The sequence below is a fragment of the Oncorhynchus kisutch genome, linkage group LG21 (genome assembly GCF_002021735.2).
Source record: "Oncorhynchus kisutch isolate 150728-3 linkage group LG21, Okis_V2, whole genome shotgun sequence".
Lineage (NCBI taxonomy): Eukaryota > Metazoa > Chordata > Actinopteri > Salmoniformes > Salmonidae > Oncorhynchus > Oncorhynchus kisutch.
In genome coordinates this window covers 18,553,845-18,570,986 of record NC_034194.2, presented here as the reverse complement: position 1 = coordinate 18,570,986, position 17,142 = coordinate 18,553,845, and the positions used below count along the sequence as shown (strand labels likewise).

The 17,142-nt window shown below is 43.6% G+C and overlaps 1 protein-coding gene across 3 annotated transcripts in view; it reads left to right on the top strand.

Annotated features, from left to right (window-relative positions):
• Positions 1 to 17,142, top strand: part of LOC109866535 (exostosin-1) — a 250,622-nt gene that overhangs the window by 119,903 nt on the left and 113,577 nt on the right. The gene's annotated exons all lie outside the window — the stretch shown is intronic.

The window sequence follows — 17,142 nt, the reverse complement described above, 5'->3', positions numbered from 1 at the left end:
TGTCACAGGGTTGCAATCCGGCTCAGCCGAGGAGTTTATTGATTCCAGGACACTGAGCACGGTGGTTAATATGGCACTGTTGAGGATGCCGTCCGCCACTGTGCAGAGGTGAGTAGCACACTGCTAATGATGAACCACCCCACTGGCACACATGAACCTCGTTATTAGTAGCAGAGGCCTGCCTGCGCCACCTAGATAACTAATATCGGCCGAGCTGAATGACTAGCACGTTCGCAGGACAAGCGTTCGCAGTTCTCGGTGTCAAATGTGAGCAGCTGGTGTCTTTTTTTTTTCTAAATTGAATTTCTGAAGGTCAAACAGCTTCCGGCTGTTTTTATTTTTTCATATCTATTCTCATCATTCTTCCTTTACACAGTACACACACTGCTCCGCTCCTATTCACTGTCTCTGATGCTTCATCCTGTCGCTACGCTGCTTCGTACTGATGGCATTGGCAACCACCACTGGGGCCACAGACTACCAACTTGTATCTTTTGAAGCAGTGTCTCTCAAACTCATTTTGATTCAGATTACGTTAAATTAATCCCATAGTCATGCATATTTACCGTAATATAAATAGCACAACATGATCCTCTGCTTTTGTGTTATAAAACCCTGTGGCTGTTATCTTTGAATGTGCTGATGGTAATCTACAATGACGTCACATGATGTTACACGAAGCGTCCTAAAGACCTAAGTCTTCCTGACACTCGGATGTTTCCAGGAACATTTTGTCACATCAGGATGTGTTTCTCTCCACGACACCTTAGTTCAGTCTTGCGTTTCACTCACCTTCATTCGTTTTGATGTGTCATTCTCATAGCAATGAATGTACGCACTCTGCCGCAGTAGAGATGAGGTGACACTGGGGTTCGAGTAAACAATCCTGTACCTGTAAAGGCCCGCGTCATACATGAAGTCGTCAAAGACGCGTTTTCACCTGAACTAGCGGGGACCTTCTGCTCAGCGTTGCTGACGGAGGAAGATAGATTTTTCTCCAGAGTTCCAGTGCTTTATATTCTCTCTGATTATCTGTTGATTGAGACCATTGCACACTCCAGCATGCTATCCAACCATGGGCAGCTGTAATTGCTGCGTCTCCAGACATCCTCAGCTTGCTATTTATTTAAGGCACATAAGCGTTTCTGTGTTTACCGTACTAAATTGATTCCTAATCACAGGCTCGCACACACAAACATGCACACACTTTTGCATAGACACACATACACACACAGAAAAAAAGAGGGAGACAGAGAGAGAAATCTACACCAGATGTGCAGACACAGGCTGTTGTTTCTCCCGGCCACTCCTCTTTATGTCTGAAGTTGATGAGTATTTTTTGTTGTTGTTGACCTCAGTGGAGGACTGTACTGGTCTGGCCTCTCCTCTACAGTACACTATCACAGTATGTGGGGATTTATGAGGTTTGAGCTGGGCGCTGAGTCTTAACTACCTTTGTTGTGACAAATCATTTCCGGCCTCTCTCTGTTTCTAAACACCGATGTGCTTTAATGCGCTTCATGCATAATGAGGCGTGGCTTTAGTTGTTCCCCACACAAGGCTGATGTTGTTCTCTGGGCCCAGTTTCACTCGCCTTAAAAGTTTCCTTCATAACTCTTCGATATCTTGTTTTTTTCCCCCATGACACTTAGGGATACAATCTTTAGGTATTGAGGCTGGATGACCGCAGCTAAGTACAAGCAGTTGATTTGATTCATCATACAACTTTAATGTTAATGTATTCCTCTCTAGCCTTTCTGATGTGCTGATGTACAGCTCAGACAATACTAATGGCCAACGTTGCCTGGATGTTGGTCAACTTCAATAATGAATATGTCATGTCATTATGGCAGAACTGACCTAAACGGCACATGATCGATGTGCAGCTCATAATAATTGATAGCACGGTTATACAGAATAATAAGTATGTTATTTCCAAACCCTGCCGCGACTATCGCTCTGAGAGTTAGGAGCTGATTTGCATGTTGCTGTAACGGTTACGTCCTCCATTGGCAGGGAGCACAGGGTCATTATTTGTTAATATCCTGCATCTGCTCTGCAGAGGGGAGAAATAAAACAAGGAGGTTTTTAAGGTGCCGGTATATAGAGGAAGTAAATGTCCTTGTAGCGGAGGAGACAGACGGAGAGAGAGGAGAGGGGAAGTGAGGGGCATCAATCCATTAGTAGGTGCTGTTTACCTACGGCCCATGAATGTCTAGGTTCACCGCAGTTCATCTGCTCTGACGGCAACATGAGCCAACGACACCAGCCTCTCTCTCTCTCTCTCCATCTTTAAAAATATATATATTTCTCTCACTTTCTCTTCCTGGGGCTTGCCAGTAAAAGGGTCTGCGCCATTGTGAATGAGGTGCTTATTTTGCCACGAGTTCGTCTGACTTATTCCGATGGGACTGTCTCATTGATGAAGTGGCTCAATTCTCCAGTATGCCTCATAGGGAAGGGAGCCACATGCATACACTTGCCTTTGTTCCTCGAACACTTCCGGGCAGATTGGGTCAGTGGAACAACTCTGCATTTTCTAGTCTACTGCGAGAGTTTTTGTGGTTCATCCTCGTGCTGTCTCTCGCTCCCCTCTGTGACCTCACGTTATCACTCTTGGAGCTGTCGCTGGCGTCGGGGCCCATGCCTAGAAGCTCAATCAACAACCATTGATTTGCATTTCCCCCTCTTTTTGTTTCTCTTGGAAACACCTTAGGTTCCCAGGTTCTCATGATAAAAGAGCCCAGCGTTTTGGAATGACTAATCCTCGGCCGGGGCTGCGCCAGCTGATCAATACAAGATGACACCAGCTTGTAATGGAAAGTTGTGCGCTCATCAGAACCTGATGTATTGTGGCTCAGACGCAAACGCGCTCCTTCTTTCTCTCCTGGCAGGCCTATTTGAGGCTCCATTTCGCTCTACCCGCCTTTTGTATCCAGGGCTAAACATGCATCTCCTTGGTGACAAAGTGCAGGCAAGAGAAGCATTCTTCCTCCACCTAAGGATTCATGTAACGCTGTAACCGCCGACTGTCTCATTCCCTATTCAGAGCCAATGCCCAAGACCTGAAGAGAGAGAGAGAGAGAGCCACACACAGCACAGCACAGGGGTTGCCTTTATAGTGATCAAGTCTATTCCATCGCCTTGAAAAGCATTAACGTCAAGAGTAATTGCGTTCATATAAGATGGAGTATGACATTGATGGCTCATGAATTGCCTATGTTTCCTGCATGTTCAGTGCTGGATGGTTTCTCTGGGGAGGTAGGCCGCTCTGACAGGGCCAGTCCCAGGGAAGGGATAGGGGATACCTAGTCAGTTGCACGACTGAATGTATTCAACCCAAATGTGTCTTCCGTATTTAACCCAACCCCTCTGACTCAGGGTGAGGGTTGAGGAGAGCGTCCAGAAATGTCCTTAGATACCATTACAAGAGGAACCTGTGAATAATTGTTTTGAACAGAATTAGAACAATTCCCGTTATCTCCATTATCCCGTGGAATCAAAGTGCTGAGACGGGTGGTGTATCTGTAGATGTGGGAGCGCATACAGTTATAGCTACAGCTGTTATGGCGCTGTGCTGCAAAAACACAGTCCACACGTTTGTGACGATGAATGAGCTAAAACTAAAGGACAGAGGATGAACTTTGACCTCCCCATAAGCATGGCCACACGCAGGAGGTAGAGATGCATGTGCATATGCTCAATGACATATGGCTTCCTTAACATTTAAGAGGGACTCTCAAAATCAGGATTCAGAAATCGTGCTCAAGGACAAATCCAGTCTGCTCTGTCTTTAGAAAGGAGTGAGGTATGTTATTTTTGGTATGATGGAAATATGTAGGTTTTCAACACAAAAAAATGTGTTTTTTGCTTGTTTGAGGTGGAAATATAAGGGTTGGGATTAATAATGCATTCTCTCTGAGTAACAATCTATCTTCTGCTTATACTCATCTCGTTCCACTTTTCTCCAGAGTGGCCTATCATTATAATTCATGCGAAGTCTTAAACTGTGTCTGTAAGGAATCATTCCACAGAACTGCAATAGCTCCTCAGGCCAAATCCATGCAGAGTTGGAGTGCGTCCAGCCAGTCACCTGATTCTCACTTGGCTTCAGGAGACGACGACTCCTGAATCTTTCTCTCCCTCGCTCTTGTTTTTTTTCTCCCTCACTCTTTCTTCATTCCTTTTCTCCTCCCTCTATTTCTTGGCCGCACAGAAAAACATTGATCTCACCACATGGCCTGGCTACCATTAGTTTCGCTCTTATTTTTTTCTCTTTCTTTCTTTCGTTGCGTTTTTAACTGGATGGCCGGAGAGCTCCCACAGCAGCCACCTCTGAAACGAGACAAATGTGTGTCTTTTTCCTCTAGTCACGTTTTGCATTTAGCCAGCCTCCTTCCCTGGATCTGGTCTGCTAAGCTGCCGGAATGATGGACGAGTAATCAAATCAGTGGCTAATTGGAGTCGGCAGCACCGCCCTACAGTTTAGTCCAAGAGGAACAATATTGGTGCCCAATGTAGCAGGCTGTTCTTGCCATCTGAAAAATCCTCTTTAATGTTGGTGCACAATGAAGTGCAGCAGGGTACGTGTGTGATTTTTGCGACGAGCCTGTTTGTCAGCCATACAGCTGAAGCCAAGTTGGTGTATGGTGACTGTTTATGTGTGTGTGTGCTTGCGTTTTGGTGTGTGGAGCGGTGGCTTCTGTGCCGCTATTGTTGATTGGCTGTTGGCATGTTTATAGCACCCCGCTGGATGTCCTGTGAAGAAGCTGAAGTATGTCAGGAACACAAGGCCTCCTGGAGATCAGGGACACATGGCAGACTGACGTTCTCCCACTACTCTCCTCATCCTCCTCCTCAGGATTTAATCTAATCAACCTGTGAGAGGCATCTCGTCCATTTCTACCTCCCTTTACCTGGAAAAATTATACTCTTGGCTGCACTAGTACCTAACCAAAGCACTTTACTGAAGTGGAATATATTGCAAATGTCTTTGAAACAGGTTGCAATAGTGTAAGTATAAAGTACATTTACGACAATGTATAATGGGTCGTCATTGGTAAAGAAAATATTGATATTAAAACCGTTCAGCCTGTTGACACTCTCTGATTGTATCAAAGTCAGAGTCCATAAAAGTTTCTCTTATACTGATGAGAGTTAAGATAATTCAGCCTCTGAACAGGGACTCTGTCGTTGGGGGGGCAGTGGTTGGATCAAGATAGGCTTGTTTTTTTATTTCCTGGCAGACGCAGGAGTAGAGTTGGAAAGCAATCTGGCACTAAGTCCCCAAGCAGGCAGCCAATTCATTTTGGACAGGAGGGATTTGAGCCTCTGCTGTTATTTGGGACGCCAGAGTGCAAGCTGCCTGCTGAAGGTAAGAGCAGGCTAATCCCCAACAAGATGGATTGCCATAACTCTGATATGGTATATTCACCTTGCTCTACTCTGCTGGTGGCCATGTATGTTTAGGGATTAGGGTTGGAGTGTGTGGGGAGTGGGTTGGGGTGTGTGCGTTCGTTCGTTTATTCTCTAGCATGGATAATCCAAAAATATATACAGTAGATACACTGCCTTCAGAAAATATTAAACCCCCTTGACCTTTTTCATATTTTGATTTTACAAAGTGGGATTAAAATGGATTTAATTGTCATTTTTCTGTCAGCGGTCTACACAAAATACTCTGTCAAAGTGGAACAAAACTTCTAACTTTTGTATTAATGAAAAATGTAATCGATGTTAGAATCACCTTTGGCAGTGATTACAGCTGTGAGTCTTTTTGGGAGCTTTGCACCCGATTGTACAATATTTGCACATTGTATTATTCTTCAAACCTAGTCAAGTTGGTTGTTGATCATTGCTGGACATCCATTTTCAAGTCTTGCCATAGATTTTCAAGACAATTTTAAGTAAAAAGTGTAACTAGGCCACTCAGAAACATTCAATGTCATCTTGGTAAGCAACTCAGGTGTATCATTGGCCTTGTGTTTAAGGTTATTGTCCTGCTGAAAGGTGAATTCATCTCCCAAAGTCTCGTGGGAAGCAGACTGAACCAGGTTGTTCTCTAGGATTTTGCCTGTACTTAGACTATTCCATTTATTTTTTATCCTGATAAAGTCCTTATCGATGACAAGCATACCTATAACATAATGCTGCCACCACCATGCTTGGAAATATGCAGAGTGGTACTCAGTGATGTGTTGGATTTGCCCCAAACATAACGCTTTGTATTGAGGACAAAACGTTTGTGTCTTTGCCACATTTTTTTGCCGTATTACTTGAGTGCACACAGCATGCATGTTTTTGAATATTTGTGTTCTGTACTGGTTTCCTTCTTTTCAACCTGTAATGTCACCCTCAGTTTTCTCACAGACATTAAACTCTGTAACTGTTTAAAAGTCACCATTGGCCTCAATGTGAAATCCCTGACCGGTGTCCTTCCTCACCAGCAACTGAGTTAGGAAGGACTTGAACTTATTTAGGTTTGCCATAACAAAGGTGTTGAATACCTATTGACTCAAGACGTTTCAGCTTCATTTTTTATTAATTTGTAATCATTTCTAAAAAACTAAATTCCACTTTGACATTATGGGGTATTGTGTGTAAATCATTGACAACAAAAAAAATCCCAATTTTATTCCATTTTAAATTCAGGCTGTAACACAACAAAATGTGGAAAAAGTCAAGGGGTGTGAATACTTTCTGAAGGCCCTGTATGAGTATATTTATAACAAATGTTTCTTCTGAATTTGATGAAATTATACTGAATGTGATCTGTTCTGACAGCACTGACCTCACCATTTCCTTTCGAGGCAGTGATCAGCACACAGTTAATGAAGTCCTCTCCTACAAATACTGTCTTCTCAGCAGCTCCTGCCAAGCACACATGGAGTGGGCTACCTACCTACTTCCCTATATTTTACTTTCCTGTGGTCTTCTAGCAACCAATTACATTTATGATAATGAGGAATACCACAACATTGTAGCACTCTCTCTTTTGCTCTTGCTCTCTCCCCCCCCCCCCCTCCTGGATGATTAAACATCATTCAGATTTCAGTGTTCCCTGCCCTTTATAAATATTGTAGTTCCTTTGCATTGTAAATTCCTAATGAGTGTCGTGCCTTCTGCCGTGTCAACCACTGAGGTCGAGCCAGGACCGTCTGGGAGGGCCTCATGTATAATGAATCAGGAGTGTAATTAATCTGTGTGGATGATGCCAGAGGAGAAGAGAGGAGAGGTAGGCAACGCAGTGCCAGATGCATACCTGGGTCAGTGGCACACTACGATTAGCTCTTCTATTAGTCTCCTCTGATATCGGAATGCAGCCTAATTCAAATCACCCCCTTGCAGAGTAAGACTAGCTTTGCTGTGTCGTTGCATTGGTGTTTACTATGTGATTGAAGAATACACTAGATATATGTAAAAATTTAAAAAACATTTTTTAAATAGTATGTATTCTCTTTTGTATTGACATTTTCTGGTGTATTTCCTATGTGTAATTTGTTGTGTAATTGTACGATGCAGGGCTCCAGTGCAAAGCAGTCCTTGGTCTCAATGGGACTCCCTATTAAAATAAATCCCAGATAACAATGGAATATGTCATAGCTGATTAGATGGATCCGTCTATCTGATTAATATAGCATGACAGGCAAGAGTGTTGAAGTAGAACATAGTATTGGCTCAAAATGTGTGGAAAATGTGTAGAGGTCCAGCTTAGACGATGCTTTGAGGCACACTGTTCCTCGAGCACCTTTGTTACTTGGTCTCAATGTGTCTTCATTCTCTCTGATTGGGCTCCGATGTTAAAATAATGTTGTGGTACAGTAGAGGGATACAGACTGAAAGAGACAGCAGACGCAGCCTTTTCAGATGCACTGCCTAATAGGGGGCTGGTACAATATCGACGTTTACAGAGACGGGCAGAGTCATCTCTATCCTAGTGTCATTTTACCCCAGCAAGGAGATTATATCCAGCTAATGAGGAAAATTTGTTTATTCAGTAGCGGATAGTTCTAGGAGGAATATCTTAACATTAAGCTCCTTGCGCCTGGGTGTGTGACTTAATTATAAATGTTCTGCAGCAGCCCGGTCGAAGGGGCATCTCTTTCTCCCGAAGAGAGAGTAGTGGGGGAGAGATTTTGATTTGTGTCTTGGAGATAGTATCTTGGTCTGAATGAAGATAACACGCGAGGGATTGTGGCAAGGCTCGGCAGAGGCTCCCTGAGGTTAGAGTGCTGCCCTCTACAGAGCAAGAGATGTAAACATCTCTGTCTTATCGCTCTCACTCGCTCTCTCCCAAGTCCTAATTTACACACAGAGCCCTACTGTACCAACCCTAACAGCTGTGGTTTAAGGGGCCAATATTACTTAAGTATTTGTGTACAAAACCTGGCAGGCTCTGCTCATGTATTATTCAATTTCTGATGTGTGGCACGCTCTGTTGACAAGACTTCCTGATGGACAAGAAAGGAAATCAATAACTTTATGATGGGCAGAAGTCTTTGGGCCTATCCAGTGAAACCCCATGTAAAGTGATCAGCTCACCAACTGCTGAGGAGTCTGAAATGGATTCCGACAGGCCCGACTCGCACATGGGGCCGCTGTATTTGGTGTTTCTGTGGTTAGCTGACAATGCTGCTGAGATTCATGTCTCTCAGAAGGCACCGTCTTTCATTCCCTGTTTGTCCTCAGAAAGACAGGTGATCAAAAATGTTCATCTCTTTCTTTCTTTTCTCCGGAGCTCTAAAGGTGGGATTACTTCATTTAATTCTCTGACACCTTGACAATCCAACCACTAGAATTGGTCTTTTGATGTTGCTACTCTTATTGAGGCTGGAACCTTCCATGGTTTTGGTAAGCGTAGCCTAGTGGTTAGAGCGTTGGACTAGTAACCGGAAGGTTGCGAGTTCAAACCCCCGAGCTGACAAGGTACAAATCTGTCGTTCTGCCCCTGAACAGGCAGTTAACCCACTGTTCCCAGGCCGTCATTGAAAATAAGAATATGTTCTTAACTGACTTGCCTGGTTAAATAAAGGTAAAATTTAATTTAAAAAAAGATACTGATGATTTGTTCTCTGGTGACGTACTCTGTGGTAACTGTACAGTGTAACATCTCATTAATGTGGGATACACGGCTGAGCTGCTGCTTCTGAGGTCACTGAAGGTTAGAACATAACAGTCAATAACCACCAAGGATCTACTGGCTTGTAAACCTATGGTCCTATTGAATATGACAGACATAGCTGTCAACTTCAGACCATTTTGGGCACAGACTACAGAATATTATTCCCATTTCTTTGTTCTTGTTTGTTGTTGTTGGTAGCAATAAGCAGGAGCATTCTGGAAATCATGTTGTCTGCGTGGGTTCTGATGTTGGCGACGACAACAAAAAAGACCCTCCTAATTATGTTGGGGTTGAGTGAGGATCATTATGTGGACGTACTATGATATGACCACCAGGAGGTTGCGCAGACCCTTTCGAGTCTCCCTCTTTGTCAGCCCCACGGGCAGCATGTGGCCCAGAGAGGGGCCTTGGCCCGGCTACACGGCTCCAAATTGGGCCCATGCTGAGGTATTATGAAACTCAGTCATGCCAGGTTAGGAAAATGAAACCCCCTTTTTGAACTAATTCTTTGATGGATTTGCTCGACGGGGTTTGTATTTGTGTGAGCTTGTAGAGTTGGAGAAGGTCTCATCATGTGTGCTAATTGCAGACGGCCTTTCCTTCCAGGGGAGGAAGTGGACAGAACGAAACAAGCCCAGTGTGAAGAGGTGGTAGAGGGAAGGGGAAGAGAAAAGTCCATGAGTGGTAGTTACTGTTTTATATTGCTCTCCTCCCTGCTGTTGGCTGTGGGAGAGAGAAGAAAACATTTGGCAGTTTTAACTTTGCGAACTCAAATGACAAAAACACGGGAGGTAGAAAACATCTAGCTAAAAGGCATCTCTGTAATAGATAGCATGCCAGCAGATACCCATTGACTTCCAGTCATTGTGCTAACGATAGTTAGCATTGGCTTGTGTAAAAATGGTATCTACAAGTTAATCTCGAACTCTGGGGATATAGATAAAGGGCTTCATTGCCAAAAACCTGGTGTATCCCTTTAAGCAAGTATTGTTAAGCAAACTCAAAATTTCACACGATTGGACCAAAAACTAGGCTTCTAATTGGCAAAACCAAACCAGGTTACTTTAGTTCAAATAAACATAAAACGTCAAAATAAGTAAATGGATGGCACATTACAGAATTCAACCAACAGTGACTCTCAAATGATTGACATGTTGCGTCTTTTGACGTTTGCACATGAAAGTTAACAAGTGTTTGATTGATACAATGCAAAATAGCATAGGCTCAACAGCAAAGGCTGTAGTACAACGTAGTGTTTCTAATACATGGTTTTAACAGGGTATTACAAGTATATATAATATATATTGTAATAGTTAAACATGGGATGGTATACCAGTAAAATGTTACTTCATATCCTAACCCAGCATGTTTCTGGCTCCTGTCCCTTATGGTTGACTGCTTTCTCCAGAGCTCCCTCGATCCCCTGCCCTCTCTCCCATTTGGATCTTTCATTTAGCAATCTGTTAGCCCTGGGCTGCTAATGAATGCTATGGCCAGACCCACCTGTCCGTCTGAACTGACATGTCCACCGTAACGATGGCCCCCGCTGAGTGGAGATACATGTCCTGGCTTACAGCACTTACAGCCAGATTGATTGTGTTTTTAGCCTAGTCTAAGCCTCTCTGTTCACTAATATAGCCTGGTCTCTGGAAAATTAACAGGCTGCTCCATTGTCGTCACAACTCAGCGATCCATCGGTACAAGTCACATTTATGAAGCCCATCGGTCTTGATAGCAGCGCAAGGCCGGGATAGTGACCTGGCATGGCTTCAATGTTTTGTTTTTATCAGAGCGGCTCTGCCCTTCGAGACATCGTCTGAAGATTCCTGCAGAGGTACAGTAATTGCTTCTGGGATGGTTTTCGCCGTCAGCCATCTTCAGGGGGGATTTGTGTGACATCCAGGTTATTGATCAGTAAATTTAACACTGCCTATTTGACCAGGAGCCCCACACGGGAGTCAGCAGCACAGGGTACCATTCTCACCCAGCTGGAATGGCAACCCGTGTCCAGAGTAATGATTTGATGCTGCCTCCCATCTCAGCCAGCATCCTTCTCCCATCTTCCTATACATACCTCTCTCTCTCTCTCTCTTTCCCTCTCTCACTCCCTCCCTCTATCTCGCTTTCAACATGCAGGTTTTTGAGATATACAAGGAAACTCCAAACAAAGTACAGTAGTATAGAGAGATTCATACATTACATCTGCAATATGTATAACTTTTTGGGTGACCCAACCAAATTCACTTTGACATACATATCTATAACATATTTCTTTCTTATTGAGAGTATAACATATAAAAACCGGTAGATATGTTCTATGTGCGCTATATCTATGATTCCTGTTCTTAAGTAAAAATGTTGCTTCCTTTGCTTTTGTACACCAACTTCAAACAACATGAAATGCAATATTTTTGGTTATAGAAAATCTATTTCACAGCGGTATAGATGGTACAATGATTCTCTACATGCTTGTTTTGTCACATATACTGAAATTAGGCAAACTACTGTATTAATTTTAGCAACCAGGAAATGACGGAGTGATTTCTACTTAGTGCGTCTTTAAGGCCATGATACATTTGACATTTATTTCCCAATGAATATAAATATGTTTTGTATGTTTAAATGTCGGAGATCTGGGCTACTTTGTTTATTCTGCAATGGAATTAGTCCCCCGGACACCTTACAAACTCCCCCGGACACCTTACAAACTCCCCCGGACACCTTACAAACTCCCCCGGACACCTTACAAACTCTGCAATAACCAAATTGAATAAAACCAAACAGGAAAAGCAAACGCTCACAAAATTCACTATAGGTTCTGCTCTCTGGGTTTCAGACAAATATGTTTGTAGGAAGAGCTCTAGCATTTCTTTAAGGAAGTGAAGTCACACAGAGGGAGTCAATTAAAAATGAATTTGCTCCCTCCGTCTGTGTCTACAGCCATTTGTCACGGCTGCCACAGAGCTCAAACACCTGGGCTGCAAAACACTCAAATCACCCAACTTCTTTCTTTCCTGCCTCTTCAGCTACATTTCCTGACTTTTTTTGATTGGCTATAGACTTTAGGTCTATTTCACTGTTGTTATTAGCATACTACATGTATTATCCACGTCTAGGAAGAGCAGGTGATCATGACAACCCCCTGGAAGTGTAGTGTTGTAAGTGAAACTTCCAACACCGAGGGCCACGGTTTCTAATCTCATGAATAATAAAGGAGCAGGGACCGAGGAACAGGGACCGAGGAACAGGGACCGAGGACCAGGGACCGAGGAACAGGGACCGAGGAACAGGGACCGAGGACCGAGGACCAGGGACCGAGGAACAGGGACCGAGGAACAGGGACCGAGGAACAGGGACCGAGGACCAGGGACCGAGGAACAGGGACCGAGGAACAGGGACCGAGGACCGAGGACCAGGGACCGAGGAACAGGGACCCAGGAACAGGGACCGAGGACCAGGGGCCGAGGACCAGGGGCCGAGGACCAGGGGCCGAGGACCAGGGACCGAGGACCAGGGACCGAGGAACAGGGACCGAGGAACAGGGGGCCTCGATGTTTAGCTGAGTGGGAAAGGTCACCAGATTTAGCAAACAAACCGTCATAATAACACAAAGATTCATATTGATCTATATTTACTTGGTGTTGGAATAGTCATTTAAAATCCACCTGAAATGACCGATATTGATCAAACTCAATATGGCCCGCTCCCAGTGACGATGTAAAGGACTTGAAACAGTTCCTCTCATCTTAAAAGGTGGGTAAGGGGATGTTGATCCCCGGTCCCGTTTCTATAACATATCGACAGGGATCCTGTTTCGCACTCCGCCCATGTTTAACCTTGGAGGAGCTCTCTGGGGCTGGCGGTGTGGGATGGAGCCCAGGGGCTAGCAGAGCAGAGCTGCTGTTTGATCCAGTGTCATGCCTTCTCCATTATTCAACATACATCGCCTGGGGAAGATTTGTATACGGCCATTAATAGCCCTGAGTAAACAACTGGTACAAATGACACTGGTGACCTGTCTCCCTTCCACGAACCTTAGCTAAATTTTAGATTTCAATACGTTTAAGATACACACTGTCTGGCAAACCACGTCTGTCTGTTTGTTTTTGTTAGATGAGGTGGTATCTGACAAGTATAGCACTGTGTTGGTGTGTGGGGGTTTCTGCTATCTTGCCCTAAAGCCAGTCTAATTTATTCAGAGACGCAAAATCCCTCTCATGTTTACTTCTTTGCGTCTCTCATGAGCTTATAGTAGGTGTCATTAACCCATTTTCAAACAAGAGTGAGTAGACGTGTCGGGAAGAGAACACCGTCTGGTAATAGATTCCCTTTTCTCTCCGTCACTTCACGGGTGTGGAGCATGCTACTTCTGCCTCCATGGCTGTCTGTGTGGATGTGCTTCTGGGGCGGCAGGTAGCCTAGTGGTTAGAGCATTGGGCCAGTAACCGCAAGGTTGCTAGATCGAATCCCCAAGCTGACAAGGTAAAAATCTGTTGTTCTGCCCCTGAACAAACCCATGGTTCCTAGGCCGTCATTGTAAATAAGAATTTGTTCTTAACTGACTTGCTTTGTTAAATAAAGGTCAAATGTTTGTTTTTTTTACGTAGAAAATTGCTTTGTCTTACTGCTGCCACTTTACAGCTGAGTGTCAGAATAGTGGTTTGTCAGGTGGCCATTCACTAATTAGACACCTTTTGAGTTTAGTGAGGCACAGTGAAACATGCCACAATGTACTATAGCTCTGTGTGGAATGTACAGGTTCGGCAAGCTGACGGGTCCACAGGAAAACAGTCAAGACAGTCTGGAGCACAAGCCTCATTCCTCAAGCACATCACAATAGGTAATCAACTCATGAAGTCTCATAGAAGTTCTGAAACGGGGCCTGTGTGTGGGGATTTAGTGTCCTTGTATTTTCAATGAATTTTGCCATGGCTGGTCCGTTCTGTGATGCCGCACTTACTTAGATTGTGCCATGCATAGTATGAGATATCTACTGGCACTTATCAAAGGAGACTTCTCTCTTGTGTTCTGTCTCTTCTAATAAAACAGTACACATATCACCAATTTTTATATAAAATTAGAATGAAGTAATGATTCCTGTTATTTGACTGGAATGTCGTGGGCTTTAAATGTTTCAAATGTTGATGATGCTTTACTTTTACCTCATAGAGCTTTATGGGAGATGTAACAGCAAATATTTGTTATGCTGCCTGACAATGAAGGGAAAGACATTTTCTAAATCCCCGGAGGAATGAATGCAGTGATTGATAGAGAACGTCAGGAGTTTGAGGCAGACACACTCACATCCTAGCAGGGGGGTTGAGATGGCACCCCCGCCCCCTCCCCGCTCCCCTCCCACAGCCCGCCCCACCAGCTCCGAGCAGAGAGAGTGCTGGGTAATTGAGTTATGAATGGTAATGAGATAATGATCAGTTTTGAGGGATAATTTGTCTTCTCTGACTTAATGCAATCAAATATGCTGTATGGAGCCGATGCTGGGGGCTGTTCCAGGGTAAAGAGTATTTTATTATTAACTGTAAATACCACTTAATGTTCTGCAGATAAAACACGCACCGGATGCAGAACATCCACAAGTGCCGTCATTGAATTATTCCGAGTTATAAGTAAATAGAGGGTGGGGGATGTGTAGAGGATGTAGTGGAGACAGACTGATAACCAAAGCTAATAAGTTTAATATATACAGTACCAGTCAAAAGTTTGGACGCACCTACTCATTCCAGGGTTTTTCTTTATTTTTTACTATTTTCTATATCGTAGAATGATAGTAAAGACATCAAAACTATGAAATAGCACATATGGAATCATGTAGTAAACAAAAAAGTGTTAAACAAATCAAAATATATTTTATATTTTTAAAAGTAGCCACCCTTTGCCTTGATGACAGCTTTGCACACTCTTGGCATTCTCTCAACCAGCTTCACATGGAATGCTTCACCTGGAGTTCCCACATATGTGACCCGTTTCATATGTGACCCATAGGCGTAAGTCGCAGGTCACTACTTCACAGGAGAGTTGTTTGAACGTAAACTTTTTTATCATAATGTTTTTGGGGGGGGAGGGCAGAAATGCCTACTCGAACATGTGAACTTTCAGGTGCCTTAATAACAAACTTGTCTGCCATCTATAAATACGAATAAAATGGTTAAATTACGAGCCTAGTTGGTTAAGCCACATAAAAAGACAGCAACCATCTCGCTACCCATGATTGGCTAGATGAGTGGGCTGGACATGCCGGGAGATGAGTTTGGATTGGTCTGCCATATATCACGCTTCTGTCTATTTGAGCTGGTCAGTTGGTGTAGGTAATCCAGTCTAACTCAGTTTTTTTTATATGTATCGCGTAGTAAAACTTACCGTCAACTCAACTATTCAAGTATCCATTTCAATAGAACGTCTGCAACAACTATTTGAGAGCACTCTCTTCTGAGTGTGCAAGAGTGCAGAATAACTGATGAATTTACGAAAACTCTACACCGGATGAATATGGCCAGTGTCAGTAAACATTGGCAAAAAAGCGTAATTCAATTGTTGCTAGGAGCATAGTTAGTCACCAACACTCTGGATAACATGAAAACAGCCTAACCAGCTCTGCTAGGGCAAGTAAAATGGGTGGGGTTAAAGCTTAAAATGATTCTTATGGCATTGCACACGGTCAATGTGAACCAGAGTGACTTGACACAACAACTGGCCAAACAAGCTGTACAAACAGAACGGAAACGACACAAGACGTCTTATTTAATGAAAGGGGTTGCAGTCTGCCGGGGTTGCAGTCTGCCGTGAAGCATTCGTCCATGTATAGTTAACTAAGGCACTTTTATACGCTGTAACACACAATTTACCTTATTTTAGCGCCCAGAAAACATAATACTTCCAGGGTGTGCAAATTTGTACAGAATGGAGTTAGTTAACAGTATAGCTACAGTTTCAGATATTATACGTTTCAAATTTTTTCTAAGTTGTTTTCATTGCAAGTTCAAAAAGTGAGTTAACAAGTTTGTCGACTTTCAAAGCAGAATTACTTTCCCAATGTTCCTGAAGTGCAGTGTATGATATGCCATTTTGTAGCTCTGAGTCTCTAATTTTATCCCGTGTAAAAAACACAATTTCAAATTTTGCTACATAAGACTGTTTTGAACCGGTCGGTCACATGCTGAGCACTTGTTGGCTGCATTTCCTTCACTCTGTTTGGGATGAGTTGGACCACAATCTCAATAGGGTTGAGGTCGGGTGATTTATGGAGGCCAGGACATCTGATGCAGCACTCCTTCACTCTCCTTCTAGGTCAAATAGCTCTTACACATCCTGCAGGTGTGTTTTGGGTCATTGTCCTGTTGAAAAACAAATGATAGAACCACTGAGCCCAAACCAGATGGGATGGCGTATAGCTTCAGAATGCTGTGATAGCCATGCTGGTTAAGTGTGCCTTGAATTCTAAATAAATCCCTGACAGTGTCACCATCAAAGCAACCCCACACCATCACACCTCCTCCTCCTTGCTTCACGGTGGAAACCGTTCACCTACTCTGTGTCTCACAAAGACAAGGCGGTTGGAACCAGAAATCTCCAATTTGGAATCTAGACCAAATGACAGATTTCCACCGGTCTAATGTCCATTGCTCTTGTTTGTCGGCCCTAGCAAGTATCTTCTTCTTATTGGTGTCCTTTAGTAGTGGTTTCTTTGCAGCGATTTGAACATGAAGGCCTGATTCACTTACTGTAGTCTCCTCTGAACAGTTGATCTTGAGATGTGTCTGTTACTTGAACTCTGAAGCATTTATCTGGCCTGCAATTTCTGAGGTGCAGTTAACTCTAATGAACATATCCTCTGCAGCAGAGGTAACTCTAGGTCTTCCTTTCCTGTGGCGGTCCTCATGCGAGCCAGTTTCATCATAGTGCTTTTGATGGTGCTTGATGGTTTTTGCGACTGCACTAGAAGAAACTGTCATTTTCCTTTTTATTCTTTCAGCTGTTCTTGCCATAATATGGACTTGGTCATTTAC